Consider the following 11,427-nt stretch of genomic DNA (forward strand, 5'->3'; position numbering starts at 1 on the left):
ATACGGTGCCATTAAAGCACATGGTTAGAAGTGTGTGCTATAACACATACACCCCAGTTCTGCCCCCAAAGAAACTAAACAAGATGAATCTCTCAGAGATTAAATGAAACCATACAATCACATGCCCACCACATCTTACTCTGAGGGATACTGTGCAATGAATGACAGCATAAAAGAGCAAAGCAAAACAAGGGAACTCATGACAGAACAATCAAAAGGCTGAACCCTGAAGCATGTATGTGCCAAAAGAATTTGAATTTTTGCAATTTAAAATACAAACACTGGTGTCTGAGGACTGAATGAAATGACCATGCGACTACTATACAAATACTTGCAAATAGACACATTACTCTCAAAACACACACACTGGAATACAGCAACTTCTAATGTCCCCTCTGACAGCAGTGGCCAATAGCCAAGTGATCGCCTAAAATTGATGAACAATCTACTTAGGAATCCATTTTGACTTCTGCTTGGCCACTACCAGGCCATCTTTATCAGGGGCAAATGAGACAGTTGATCTATCTTTTCATGTACACCTCTACAATGTAAACTCTTTCACCGCTGCTCTTTTGTCTTGCCCTTAGCCCAATAAGCTGTCTACTTAACAGATTAGGTCATGGTTACAATTTGGCTCTGAGAAAACAACAAAAGTATAAAGACTTCTGATCTTCTTTTTGTGGATAACCAAAATAAATCCACAAGTATCCTGGCTGCGAAACAATTCCAATAATAATGACGACGAAGCCAGTCAGAAGGCTAAAAACACAGTTTTAATCTTGAAATCTTGAAAGTAACAAATCCACTTGGTTAAGCGCTTTCGTCTACATTAAGATATCCTCAGAACTAAGACAAATAGTAAAAAACAAATTTAAATACAATGCAAAGACACACCCATATAACAACCTCCAATAAAACCTATCAAGCAATTAAACATACCAAACAGAAATAAAGCAATGGTAACTAAATGTTGCAGCCACAGTACCAAATGTAATAGATGCTTCATATACTTTAAAGGGTAAGTGAATGTTTTTTCAACTCACTTGAAACCGAAATATATTCATTTAACCCTGGTGGATTTATTGCATCTAGCCTAATCTGCCACAACATTTCTCTATGTAATAAGATGTTCTCCCAATCTCCTGAAAATGATGATGTTGTAATTTGTTCAAGTATCAAAAAAACAAACTTATTGAAATTTTGACAACACATGGCATGCCTTGCCAGTGCACTTCTGTTGTCCCCCTTTTTTATGCTGTATACATGCTGATATATTTGTTTCAAACTATTCTTAGTCTTGCTGATTAGGCAGCACGTAGCGAGATAAATAATTTTTTCAGCTCTACAATTTAAACATTTTACTGTGTCCCAATGGTTAATAATGTTCACAACTCTATTGTCCTTTTTCACATTAATGTAGGAACAATATGCTCACTGGTGACATTTCCTGGTTGTAGGTACACCCCTGCTCATACAACTTCTTTCCAACATCATCTTAACATTCTGCCTGTTTTTGTATGTAAAAAATGGTGGTGATTTAAATAAATGACAAATGTTACTATCAATGCAAAGACAAACAGTAGTAGATGTTACTATCAACTTGCAATAACATCCAATTTCTATTAATAATCTTTTCAATAGCCCTAATATCAGTTGTGTAATGCAACACCATATTTGTATTTGGTGAAAATGCCCTAATTGTTTTGTTTTCCATTGTATTAACCGTGCTTGTCACCCTATGTTTTATGATTGGTGAATAATTATCCTGTCTCCCAACCCACACTTCATCAATAATTTTCTCCAATAAATCTGTAGGGTATCCCCTGTCAATAAACATTTTTTTAATTACTGAAAATTCTTCTAAACAGTCGGAGGAATCAGAAGTGAGATGTAATGCTCAAATTAACTGACTCTTAACTACCCCTTTTTTCTGATAAATGGGGTGGCAGCTCGTATAATGCAAATATGTGTTACAAAATGTAGGTTTCCTAAAAATTCTGATGGTAAGAGTAGCATCACCTTTATTAAAAAAATAAAATATCTAAACAGTTCATCACTTTCACATCCTGTTTATATGAAAACTTCAAAAAATCAGAACTACTTTGCATAAAATTAAAAAACATTTCTAACTGTTCTCTAGTGCCTGTCCACAGAAAAAAATAACACACTTAAACGCCAAAATTTAATGAGTAAAGCTTTTGGGCTCACCACCCTTCATCAGTACATAAAAACAATGAAGTTTTCAGAACATTAAATAGGGATACTAATAAAGTCACATGATCCAGCCAGCCTAACATTCTTAACTAACAATTAGTTATTTAAATTTTACTATTTAAAACAATACTAACATATATTTAAAAACATTTAAAACTTACAAATTTTCCTATACTACTAAGATATAAAATCAGTACAATACAATTGTATCTATATGCATACACATATATATATAAAACATATTTAAAGACTTTCCTATGTAAAATAAAAGATATTCTACATAACATAGTTTGTTTTATTTAAATGTTCATGAAGTATAACATATTATTTGCTGGGTAACATATATGTGTTTATATATAGAAAAAAAACTTCTTTATGTAGAATATCTTTTATTTTACATAGGTAAGTCTTTAAATATGTTTTATATATATATATGCATGCATATAGATACAATTGTATTGTACTGATTTTATATGGTAGTAGTATAGGAAAATTTGTATGTTTTAAAGGTTTTTAAATATATGATGTTATGTGATCCTATCTCGCCTACATTCTGTACTGATGGGCTCGGAGCCGATCCCTCAGCTCCGACTCGGCACGCTTATGCTATAGAGCGAGGCCTCTTATTGGCTGAGCTATCTTTATCCCAGGATGCACCACCACTGATCCCCCAGATCTCGTTTGCCGCTTACAAAGCTTAGACGTGGTCTCAACTTGGCTGGGCTAAGTACTATTTATTTAGGCTTTTTCCTGTCAGAAATTTGCTTGATTTAAACCCAAAAGCTGTTTTAACAGCTATTGTTGCTATATTGTTGTTGTACCTAATGTGTATTGGTAGTTTTGGTAGAGGATTTCGTGTTTTTCCTGTCAGGAAGGTTTCCGCTTAACTTAGAGGGCCTTCCCTGTTGTTTCTACTACCTTGGTTTTGTGTGTGGGTCAAGTACCCGTTTAAGTTAGAGGGTCTTGACCCTCTCTATCTATCTTCTTCTATAGAAAATTGTTTCTTACTGTATTTAAAAAAAAAATATATATATATATTTTATTTTTTAACTTTAAAATATTAAAGTAGGGATTTTGTTACTTGCTGTAACTCTTCTTTTTCGATTGTTGTAGACAACTGTGTTTGACTTGGGCTATGTCTAAAGAACACAAACCCTCCGGGTTTAAGAAATGCACGAGGTGTGGTTTCAAAATGTCCATAACGGACGTCCACTCCTCGGTCGTCTATTGCTTAGGTGCCAAGCACCTACAAGAGTCGTGTAGTGTGTGCCACGCTTTCTCATCAAGAGTCCTCCAGGAGAGGAAGAACAAATTAATCCTCAAGGGGTTAATCAAGCCATCCTTCGAGGAGGCTTTATCTTCCTCTCCTTCTCCTTCCAAAAAGAAGAAAGCGTCGGCTCCACCAGTCAGTCAGAACCGACTGCTAAAAGATCTAAGCAGACTTCTCCATTGGCTCCACGGACTTCGGAGCCGAGGGCGGAACGGTCTGCCTCGATGCCTCCAGCCTCGACCCCTCTGGTTTCGGAGCCGAGGACTGGAGCGTCGAGAGGCGGGTCACCCTCATCGGCTCCACTGATATTGGAGCCGATAAGGGTTACCGGCTCAGACTCTTCCCCTTCGGAGCCGAAGTCCTTATCGGCACTGAGGGAAATTACCTTGAGATCTCCCTCAGAGCCGATAGTGGTAGAGTCCATTCGGAGCCGGTCCCAGAGCCCTTCGGAGCCGATGGAGAAATCGGTTCAGGCCCGATCGGTATCCTCTAGATCATCCAAGATGTCTGATTCGGACATCGACAGACTCTTCCAGTCTCCGGTGTTCCAAAAGCTAGTTTCGGCTCCAGCCCATTCGGCTTCGGAGCCGATGGTCCACTCCCCTACTGTGTTTCCTCCTCCAACAGCTTCGGCACCGTTGGAGCCGGCACTGATGGAACCGGTGGAGGTTTTAGGGTCGGGCCCGACCCTTGCTCCAACTCCGGCTCTTGGGTCGGAGTTCAGTACACGGACTTCCTCCTTTGGCCCTGGGGGGGAGGCTAAGGGATTGATGCTTTCAGTCCCAAGTCTCCCTCTTGGTGTGTCGGCGGCGGGAGTGCCGTCCACTGTCGTGGCCATGGAGGTGGGACCCTCCCAGGATTCTGGTGGTCCCGCCTTCAGGGCTATGAGGAGTGCATTAGCCAAATCTTCCTTGGCTACCTCCATGGTTTCCCCAGCACCATCCCTGCATACGGAGACTGGGTCTTTGGCAGTCCCCCTGTCCTTAGACAGCGGAGCCCCTGGGCCTCAGGTTAACCCCGCTGGGGTTTCTCCCCCTCCTGGAGGTCCTTCTGAAGCCTCTTCGGAAGAACCCACCAGGAAGAGATCGTGCAAGAGGAAGCACGTTGACTCCCCTGATGAGTCTCTGACATCAGACACTGATCTCGATGATGCAGAGGGGTCCCCAAAGTCGTCCTCGGATGATGTCTCATTTGCGGACATCCTGGAAGCCCTAAAACAATGAGGCGACTGGCAGTCCAAACCTCCCTCTGCTGATGAGTCAGTGTTCCTGAAGGCCTTCAGGGCTCAGCCCTCCGCCTCCTGGGTGTCTCCGCCCTTCGATGAGCTCTTGGATTTGATCTCTCGAAGGGCGTGAGAACACCCAGACTCTGTGGAACCGGTGCCTGCTCGTCCGAATAAGTTCCTCTCGGCACCCCCTGATAAAGAATTTCTAACTAAAGGTGTGGCTGTAGATGCTTTGGTGGTGGCATCTGCTACCCAGCAAGATGTAGCAGAGGCTTCGACGTCCGTCCATCCTCCTAATAAGGAGTCTAGGAGCATGGATCGGTACGGCAAGCGCACCCTCAGTTCAGCAGCCTTTACATTGAGGTCCTTGAACTACCTTACGCACTTTACCAGATTTCAGAGGGATCTGATTAAAGAGTTATCCGATACCCTCTTGGGTAACCTGCCTGAGGAGCTGGCCCAGACGGTTGGCTCTCAGCTGGCTACAATGTCGTCCATCTCGAACTCGTCCATGAGGTTCATTTCTTATGCGGCCGAAGGGGCGAGTAGAGCGGCGGGTACAGGCATTGCTCTACGGAGACAAGCCTGGCTCTGCCTGTGTCATTTCACGGAGGCCTTCAAGTCTTCCTTTGCCGACGCCCCCTTTGATGGGTCCTCCCTGTTTGGACCCAAGGTAAAGGACACACTAACCCGCTGTGAACAGGAAGGTAAGACTCTGACTGCCATAGGGGCACGATTTTCCACTCCCTTTCGGCCTTATCCCAAGGCTAAAAGAGGAGGGAAGATGTGGTTCCGTAGATCTCAGAAGCCTTACCCCTCTCAGCAGGAGGATTCCCCTTCCAGAGGCAGAGGAGGGAGAAATTCTTCTGGAAGATGCCGTCCCAGAGGCGGCAGAGGCCCTCGCAACACTGGAGACCGCGAGTCCTTTCGTGGCTCTTCAGCCTTTCATAGTCCCTGAGGGATTGCCCGGCTGTGCTGCTCGAGCCAGTCGGGGTCGTTTCAAGCACCTAAAAGCCTGGGAAGGTATCACTCAGGACCGATGGGTGCTTCGAATTATCGCCGGAGGTTACTCCATCCCATTCTCTCATCCCCCCTTTCAGTCCAGAAATCCCGGACCCGCCACCCAGTCAGCGGGATACTGCAGCCTCAGAAGCTTTAAAGCTGCTGCAAAAAGGAGTCATCCAACCGGTCCCCGTAGACTAGATTGGATTAGGGACTTACTCAAGATTCTTTTTGGTGCCAAAAAAGACCAGGGACTTGAGGCCCATTTTGGACCTCAGCATCCTAAACCGTTCAGTCAAAAAGTCCAAGTTCCGGATGGTCACCCTACAAACCATTCTCCCATTGCTGGAGAAGGGTGTTTGGATGTGCTCCATAGATCTCAAGGACGCTTATTACCATATCATGGTACATCAAGCGCCCAGGAGACATCTGCACTTCAGCCTAGGAGGCAGTCATTTTCAGTTCCAAGGCTGCCCTTTGGTCTCACCACAGCCCCCAGGGTGTTCACCAAGTGCTTGGCAGTCGTGACTGCTCACCTGAGAAGTCTAGGATTCCAGGTGTTTCTGTATCTAGACGACTGGCTCCTAACTGCCACCTCCAAGCATCTACTACTGCGGAGCCTACAAGCCACTGTATCACTGGGCAACTCCCTTGGAATCACCTTCAATTGGCCAAAGTCTGTGTTGCTGCCATCTCAACGAATAAGATTCATAGGGGTAGAGATAGACTCAAACCAAATGCGGGTCTATCTACCTACAGACAGAATTCAAACCATACAGACTCAAGTTCGAGCCTTACTTCCCAGGTCCAAAGCCCCAGCCAGAACGGTCCTGCAGCTATTGTGATCTATGTCCGCCACGGTTCTTCTAGTCCCCTTGGCAAGGCTGCACATGAGAATTCTCCAGTGGCTTCTTTCAGCTCAGTGGTCCTTTCAGGAACTCCCTCTCAGTCACCTCATATGGATCACGGAAACATGCAAATGGGACCTTCGCTGGTGGCTAGTGCCCTCCAATCTGGATCAGGGACGACCCTTTGTTCTACCTCCTCCGGCGGCCACTTTGACCACGGACGCCTCCCAGATGGGGTGGGGGGGCATTCCCTGGGCAGGTCAGTCCAAGGCAAATGGCACCCGGAAGAGACTTTACTTCATATCAACATCTTAGAAATTAGGGCAGTACTTCTGTCTCTTCAAGCCCTTCATGATTATCTCCCTCAGGGCGTAATTGCTGTTCACTCAGACAACATGTCAGTTGTCTGGTACCTGAACAAACAGGGAGGGACCAGATCCTACCCTCTTTGCAGAGAAGCCATGAGAGTTTGGGAATGGGCAGTCTCGACCAAACGCTTCCTAGTGGCTACTCACATACCGGGCAAGTCCAATGTGATAGCCGACAGATTGAGCAGAACCATCCTCTCTCCTCACGAATGGTCTCTGAATATGACAGTGGCAAGTCAGATTTTCAACAAATGGGGAGTTCCGTGTTGCGACCTATTCGCGACTGCTCTGAATGCGAAGTGCAAAGAATTCTTCTCCCTAACCCCGACTCCGGGGAAGAGCCCCATGGACGCGCTAGTCTGTCCTTGGCCCACCGGCTTGCTTTATGCCTTCCCTCCAGTTCCTCTCCTTCCCAGGGTGATTCAAAAGGCATCTCTCTTGGGGAGCAAAATGATCTTAATTGCTCCTTACTGGTCCCGTCAAGTATGGTTATCCTATCTTTGGAAATATGCTCTGGAAGGTCCATGGTTCCTGGATCAGATCCCAGACCTACTGGTTCATCAGTCGGGACTATTCCACCAGTCCCTACACACCTTAAAATTGACGGCTTGGCTCCTCCTCTTCCGACTATAGTTAGGAGTCATACATTGGATCCAGATGTTGTACACATTTTGTCTTCGGCTCATAAATCTGCTACAAAGAAACTGTATTCTAGCAAATGGAAAAGATTTGCTATTTGGGCTCAACTCCGGGGCCTGGACCCCATTTCTATTCCCGTGGCAGATGTACTAAAATTTTTAACTTCTCTTTTCAATCAAGGCTCTTCAGTTTCTACCATCAAGGTACAATTGGCAGAAATTTCTAATTTTCACCAATTGATAGACCCACCTTTAATGAGCAACAGATTGTGTAAGACCTTCTTGAAAGGTGCTGCTCTATTAAGACCTCCGATTTCTCATCCTGCACCTCCATGAGATCTCGATATAGTGTTACGTGCCTTGACTTCTTTCCCCTTTGAACCGGCAGCTACATGTGATCTAAAGTTTCTATCATGGAAGACAGCTTTTCTGGTGGCTATTACTTCTGCCAGAAGAGTTTCAGAGCTTCAAGCTTTGTCAGTAAAACCCCCGTACGTAGTTTTACACAAGGACAGAGTAGTCCTCAGGGCAAATCCTTCGTTTGCCCCTAAAGTTTGGACTAGTTTCTGCTTACAACAATCGTTAGAGCTTCCAGTTTTTCCCAAAATACTCTAACAAAGCGGAGTTCATATTCCACACACTAGATGTCCACAGGTAGTTACGTTTTATTTAGACAGGACCAAACAATCAAGGAAAACAGATCAGTTGTTTGTATCCTTTGCAGACAATAAATTGGGCAAAGCTGTCACAAAGGTCACTATTGCCAAATGGATCAGGGACTGTATTACTCAAGCTTATTTTTATTCTAACAAAGAGCTTACCACCTCAGTCAAAGCTCATTCTACAAGGGCTATGGCTACTTCTATAGCATTTCATTCTAAGCTTGCTATTAGTGACATTTGTGCTGCGGCTACATGGTCTTCCCCGCACACCTTTATTTCCCACTACAAATTGGATGTGGCATCTAGAGGACGAGCTTCATTTGGTTCCACAATGCTCAGGAGTGTTTTCCAATGAGCCACCTGGGATTTAGGTGCTAGGGACGCTGTCCCATCAGTACAGAATGTAGAGATAGGATCACATAACATCTTTTAGTTATGTACTCACCATAACTTTAGATGTTTGGGATCCATCTCTACATTCCTAATAACCCACCCTCCTTCCCCCTTCCTTGGAGATCAGAGGATATCAGAAGGTCCGAATCCTGTTGTTTCATCTTGAAACATCTAACAATGTTATATAAACAAGTTGTGCATGAATGCGGACAAACAAGATCTGGGGGATCAGTGGTGGTGCATCCTGGGATAAAGATAGCTCAGCCAATAAGAGGCCTCGCTCTATAGCATAAGCGTGCCGAGTTGGAGCTGAGGATCGGCTCCGAGCCCATCAGTACAGAATGTAGGCGAGATGGATCCCAAACATCTAAAGTTATGGTGAGTACATAACTAAAAGTTAGTATTGTTTTAAATAGTAAAATTTAAATAACTAATTGTTAGTTAAAAATGTTAGGCTGGCTGGATCACGTGACTTTATTAGTATCCCTATTTAATGTTCTGAAAACTTCATTGTTTTTATGTACTGATGAAGGGTGGTGAGCCCGAAAGCTTTACTCATTAAATTTTGGCGTTTAAGTGTGTTTTTGGAGATATTTTTTGCAGTTTCATCAGGAGTTTAACCACAGAAAAAATAAATCATTCAGAAATTTAAAATAGACTAGGCAAAACCTATATAGTGGCGATTTGAACAAAACGTTCGGTTCCCACCATAACATAACTGTGTTCGCAAACGGGCACATGCAGCTCCCATCGCAACCCACTGGTTCTGTTTGTAAAATTCACCTTCAAATGTCAAGAAATTGTTATTAACACCAATTCCATAAAGCTGCATATTATTTCTTTCTCACCATCGTGAAGATCACTATTGAAAAATGATGTCTCTAAACCAATCCAAACCAGTTTTTTGCGAAATTACTGTGAAGAGACTGTTCACGTCACAAGTCACCAAAAACACATCATTTGGTATCACCACGGTTTGTAACTTACTCAAAAGGTCCCAGGAGTCTTTTAGAATGTGGTGAAATCTATCAAAAAGGTGCTTAAGTCTCATATCAACATATTTAGCTATGGATTCAGTCACGGACCTCTTTGCTGCAACTATTGGACGTAGTGGTGGATCTTCTTGATTGGAGTGAATTTTAGGAATCCCAAAAATCTTGGGTAGTAATGGATTTTCTACCCTTAAATAATCATAGAGGGGTTTGGAAATGGAGTTGAATAACAACAGTTCATCAAGCACAATCTTCACAGACCTATATGGTAAATTGACTTCATTCAGGGAAACTACCTCATATACTTCAGTGTCATTAAGCATATTCATCATACAACCACTATAGCCATCCAACTCCATAATAACCAATCCCCCTCCCTTGTCAGGCTTCATACAATGAATTCCTTTATTTTGCCTGATTTCATGAGGCAACTGACTCTCATCTTGAGAGAGATTGTAAAATCTACTACGTTTGTTCCCCAACAATGATCTTAATTCCCTTTCACATTTAACATTTACAATTTTTTGAGTATCGTTATAGGGCCCCAACATCACAGTTTATTTTTGAAAGGTTTCAAATTTATTCCTGCAAAAGGAGCCCGAGTAGAGGATACCATACTCGATTTAAAAATGTTTAGTCGCAAACTTAATTGTAGGGTTATGTATGATGGTTGGGGATCAGAAACAAAGAGAAAATGGTGACTTTAAAAGGTCTAGTACGTTCAACCCTTCATTGCACCCAGCTATCAATCATTTTGAAAGGCAATTAAGATCACTATTGGAGAGCAAACGTCATAGATTTTACAATCTCTCTCAAGATGAGAGTCAGTTGCTTCATGAAATCAGGCAAAATAAAGGAATTCATTGTATGAAGCCAGAGAAGGGAGGGGGATTGGTTATTATGGAGTCGGATGACTATAGTGGTCGTATGATGAATTTGCTTAATGACACTGAAGTATATGGGTCAGTTTCCCTGAATGAAGTCAATTTAGCATATAGGTCTGTGAAAAATGTGCTCGATGAACTGTTGTTATTCGACTCCATTGCCAAACCCCTCTATGATTATTTAAGGGTAGAAAATCTGTTACTACCCAAGATTTCCGGGATTCCTAAAATTCACTCCAATCAAGAAGATCCACCACTACATCCAATAGTTGCAGCAAGGGGATCAGTGACTGAACCATAGCTAAATATGTTGATATGAGACTAACACCTTTTTGATAGATTTCCCCACATTCTAAAAGACTCCTGGGACCTTTTGAGTAAGTTACAAACCGTGGTGATACCAAATGATGTGTTTTTGGTGACTTGTGATGTGAACAGTCTCTTCACAGTAATCCCACAAGAAACTGGTTTGGATTGGTTTAGAGACATAATTTTTCAATAGTGATCTTCACGATGGTGAGAAAGAAATAATATGCAGCTTTATGGAATTGGTGTTAACAATTTCTTGACATTTGAAGGTGAATTTTACAAACAGAACCAGGGGGTTGCAATGGGCGCTGCGTGCACCCCCTTGTTTGCGAACACAGTTATGTTATGGTGGGAACTGAACGTTTTGTTCAAATCCCCACTATATAGGTTTTGCCTAGTCTATTTTAGATTTCTGGATGATTTATTTTTTCTGTGGACAGGCACTAGAAAACAATTAGAAAAGTTTTTTAATTTTATGCAAAGTAGTTCTGATTTTTTTTGAAGTTTTCATATAAACAGGATGTTAAAGTAATGAACTATTCAGATATTTTATTTTTTAACAAAATGTGATACTACTCTTACCACCAGAATTTTTAGGAAACCTACATTTTGTAACAACAAT

General features: G+C 42.6%; 1 protein-coding gene across 3 annotated transcripts in view; it reads right to left on the reverse strand.

The window, feature by feature from the left end:
* Nucleotides 1-11,427, reverse strand: part of LOC122793591 (Golgi integral membrane protein 4-like) — a 1,583,571-nt gene that overhangs the window by 617,193 nt on the left and 954,951 nt on the right. The window lies entirely within an intron of this gene.

This window comes from Protopterus annectens, chromosome 2.part0, assembly GCF_019279795.1.
Source record: "Protopterus annectens isolate FY-2018-M chromosome 2.part0, PAN1.0, whole genome shotgun sequence".
Lineage (NCBI taxonomy): Eukaryota > Metazoa > Chordata > Ceratodontiformes > Protopteridae > Protopterus > Protopterus annectens.